This window comes from Saccopteryx bilineata, chromosome 9, assembly GCF_036850765.1.
Source record: "Saccopteryx bilineata isolate mSacBil1 chromosome 9, mSacBil1_pri_phased_curated, whole genome shotgun sequence".
NCBI classification, from domain to species: Eukaryota; Metazoa; Chordata; class Mammalia; order Chiroptera; family Emballonuridae; genus Saccopteryx; species Saccopteryx bilineata.
In genome coordinates this window covers 41,308,161-41,312,842 of record NC_089498.1, presented here as the reverse complement: position 1 = coordinate 41,312,842, position 4,682 = coordinate 41,308,161, and positions in this window count along the sequence as shown.

Here is a 4,682-nt window from a genome sequence, read left to right as displayed (position 1 = left end):
TGTTCTGTGTTAGTTTCAGGTGTAGGGCACAGTGGTTAGACAACCGTACACTTTACAGAGTGTCCACAGATATTTCCAGTAGCCACCTGGCAGCGTGCATGGTTATTACAATATTGTTGACTGTATTTTCTGTAATTTACTTTACATCCCTGGGACTATTCTGTAACTCTGATTCTGTACTTCTCACCAGCTCCCCGTTTCTCAATTGCTTCACTTTTTAATTCAGTCACTCTAACCAGGGGTCCCTAAACATTTTACAGAGGAGGCCAGTTCACTGTCCCTCAGACCATTGGAGGGCCAGTCTATTGAACAAATCCCTATGCACACTGCACATATCTTATTTTAAAGTAAAAAAACAAAACAGGAACAAATAAAATATTTAAAATAAAGAACAAGTACATTTAAATAAACGAACTGGCTAGTATTTCAGTGGGAACTATGCTCCTCTCACTGACCACCAATGAAAGAGGTACCCCTTCTGGAAGTGCAGCGGAGGCCAGATAAATGGCCTCAGGGGGCTGCATGCGGCCCGCGGGCTATAGTTTGGGGACCCCTGCTCTAATCCCTGCCCCCTATGACAACCATCAGTCTGCTGTCTGTATCTGTGTGTCTGATTCTGTTTTGTTTGTTTGTTGATATTGCACTTTGGATTCCACATAAAAATGAAATCACATGTTACTTGTCTTTCTCTGACTGACTTATTTCCCTAAGCGTAATTACCTCTATGTCCATTAAATCTGTCACAAATGGTAAGATTTCATATTTTTGGAGAATAATGTTCCAAAGTATGTATGTACCGCCCTTAAATTTTTTTTAAAGTGAGAAGTGGGGAGACAATGAGACAGACTCTTGCATGCACCCTGACTGGGATATCCCAGCAACCCCGGTCTGGTGCTGATGCTTGAATCAACCAAGCTATCCTCAGTGCCTGAGTGATGCTCTGACCAATCGAGCCACTGGCTGCAAGAGGGAAAAAGCGAGAGGAGGAGGGGAGAAAGGAGAGAAGCAGAAAGTCGCTTCTCATGTGTGCTCTGAGTGGGGATCGAGCCCAGGATGCTTCACGCTGGGTTGAAGCCTTATCCATTGAGCCAGCTGGCCAGGGTAACCCTTAACATGTTTTATTTTATTTCTTTTTTGTTTCTGTATTTATTTTTAATTTAGAAAATTAACAGGGTGACATCGATCAACAAGAATACATAGATTTCAGGTGAACATCTCCACAGCATTTGAACTGTCAGTTATGTTGTATGCCCGTCACCCAAAATCAAATCATTTTCCATCATCTTATATTTATCTCTCTTTCCACCCTTCCAACAGTCCCCTCCCTCCTCCTCCTGGTAACCACTGCTCTTTTATCTATGTCTGTGAGTCTCAGTTTTATATCCTACCTATCTGTGAAATCATATAGTTTTTAGCTTCTTCTGATTTACTTATTTCACTCGATATTATGTTCTCAAGGTCCATCTACATTGTTATAAAAGTCACTATGTCATCATGTCTTGTGCCTGAGTTGTATTTTATTGTAAATATGTACCACACCTTCTTTATTTAATCGTCTATTGAGGGACACTTTGGTTCTTTCCATGTCTTGGCCACTGTGAACAATGCTGTGATGAACGTGGGGGTGCATGTGTCTTTATGTGCTAATGTTTTTGAGTTTTGGGGGTAGATACCTAGTGGAGGGATTGCTGGGTCATATGGTAGCTCTACTCTTAACTTTTTGAAGAACCACCATTCTTTCTTCCATAATGGTTATACTAATTTGCATTTCAACCAGAAGTGAATGAGGGTTCCTTTTTCTCCACACCTCCCCAACACTTGTTATTACCTGTCTTGTTGATAATAGCCCATCTAACTGGTGTGAGGTGGTATCTCATTGTAGTTTGAATTAGCATTTCTCGAATACCTAGTGAAGATGTGCATTTTTAAATATATATCTGTAGGCCATTTGTATGTCTTCTTGGGAGAAGTGTCTGTTCAGGTCCTCTCCCCATGTTTTTAGTTGGATTTCTTATGTGTTACTGAGCTCGGTGAATTCTTTATATATTTTGGATACGAAACCTTTATTGGAGATTTTTGCAGATCTAATCTCCTATTTAGTTGGCTGTTGGTTTTGTTGTCAGTTTCTTTTGCTGTGCAGCAGCTTTTTAGTTTGATGTAGTCCCATTCATTTATTTTTGCCTTTACTTCCCTTGCCTTTGGGGTCAAATATGTAAATTGATCTCTATGGCCAAGGTCACTGAGTTTACTATCTATGTTTATTTCTATGTAATTTATTGTTTCAGATCTTATATTTGGATCTTTGATCCATTTTGAATTAATTTTTGTGCATGGGGAGAAATTGCTTATGGGTCTATTTATGTTTTCCACTTAACTTTTTTTTTCTTTTAGATTTTATTGCTTTATAGAGAGAAGAGAGAGACAAAGATAAAGGGAGGTAGGGAGGAGGCAGAAGCATCAACTCGTACTTGCTTCCGTATGTGCCTTGACCAGGCAAGCCCAGGGTTTGGAACCGGTGGCCTCAGCATTCTAGGTCGGATGCTTGATCCACTGTGCCACCACAGGTCAGGCAGATTTTCCACTTCTTTGTGACCCAGTCCTGGAAGATTGTGTAGTTCTAGGAATTTATCTATTTCTTCTAGATTGTTCAATTGGGTGGCATATTAGTTTTCATAGTATTCTACAGTAATTGTGTGTGTATCTATAATGTCTGTGGTAATGTCTCCTCTTTCGTTTCTGATTTTCTTTATATGAGTCCTTTCTCTTTTATGTTAGTAAGTCTAGCCAGGTGTTTATCAGTTTTATTGATCTTATCAAAGACCAGCTCTTATTATATTAATTTTTACTGTAGTTTTTCTTTTCTCTATTTCATTTCTTTCCAAGTCACTGAGGTCTCTGGGAGCTGGCATGGCTCTGTGGGAAGGCAGGGCAACTGGTTGCCACCCTCTTGGGGCTTGATCTCCACACTGCACTGGGATGAGTGGCCGCCCCACCTGGTGAGCTGTCGTGACCCTTCAGCACACCTGAGACCTACTGAGAGCTCAAGGTGACAATGAGGCAACCAGGGAACCAACAGTCATCATCCTCATGGTAAAAAAGCTTGAAAGGGACATAAAAATGAGTCTCAGAGACATGAACAAGAATGTGATGGCAACAGGGGTGGGGGAGAGGGGGTGAAGAAGGAGAGAGAAGTTGGGGGAGGGGAGGGGCACAAAGAAAACCAGATAGAAGGTGACAGAAGACAATTTAACTTTGGGGGAGGGGTATACAGCACAATCAAATGTCAAAATAATCTAGAGATGTTTTATCTCAACATATGTACCCTGATTTATCAATGTCACTGCATTAAATTTAATAAATAAATTTTAAAAAAAAGCTTGAAAGGCAAGAAGCTGAGCAGTATTCCTAAAGCAAATCCTATAATCAGGGCCAGAGGAGATTCTGGAAGGTCATGAAACCTTGATTGGGTCCCATGGTAGTGTCAGCCAGTAGGGAGAATAGGTCAAGGGCAGCAGCCACAAGCCTATGGTCTGCGCTGTCCAGTGTGTTAGCTGCCAAACATACATATAAACACACAGTTTAATGATAGATAGAGTTGAACAAATATTAAAAATCCGAACCTCTGTTGTAGTGACCACATGTGGCCTGTGTCCCCTGTACTGAAAGGTGCAGATCTAGCACACTCTGCCACAGAGAGTTCTACACGGGGCTGTACTTCAGGGTAATTTCTCTGAGAATTGTATGGGTAGAGAGGTGGAAAAATGAGGAAGAAAAGAAAGAGAAGGAAGGAGTGGGAAGGTGTTTGTGCTCCCTGAATTGAGTCTGAGGGGCCACAGATCACAGGAACATCTTTCTCCCAAACAGCATAAACGGCTGGGAATGCATTCTGCCCAGAGGGTGGCAGACTTCAGGGCCTCACCTGGGGACATCTGTCAGCAGCCTAGGAGGGAGGGGAAACCAGGGCCAAGCTGGCCCTGCAGCAGCTCTCAGGCTCACCTCCTGCTTCTCTGAGCCTGTGCTGGACAGAGCCATCCAGACAGCGCCCTCTCCTGGCTCCTCACGTCGGCTTCAAGCAAACAAGTGCAGGCAGGGAATCCTGGTCTCAGATCTGATAACCCTCAGCATGTACAGCTGGGCCCCTGCAGCAACATTGTCACTGCATTAAGGACAAGTGGCTATGTCACTCTCCTGGAGCACATCAGGAAAGAATTCTGAATGCCAGGGCCAATTGGAAGGAAACCATTCCTGGAAGAAAAACACGGTTCCGACAGTGAGGTCCGGGCATGTCTCCCTCACACACACTCCCGCCCCCCACCAGATTTTCTGATGCAGCCTCCCAGGGGGCCTCCAGCATCCACTCTCAGCCTCCATTCCACTCAACTTGATTCAGCCATACTGGGTTTTCCCAAATGCCAGTCTGATGCACTTGCAATCTTTTAAAAACCTCCCACTGTCCTGCCCCTGCTCCATCTTCTACCACTGTCCCCTCCGAAGCATGAGCTTCCTCTGGGTGGCACACACCAGAATGTCACCTGGAGGCCTTCTCACTGTGTGCCTCTGCCCAGACAGTCTGTCCTCACCCTTCATTGCTGCAATTACCAGACTCATCTTCAAGTCTCAGCTCAGATAGCCCGGCCCCCTGGAACCGTCTCTGACCCTGAAGACCCAGTCAGCATGCTTTG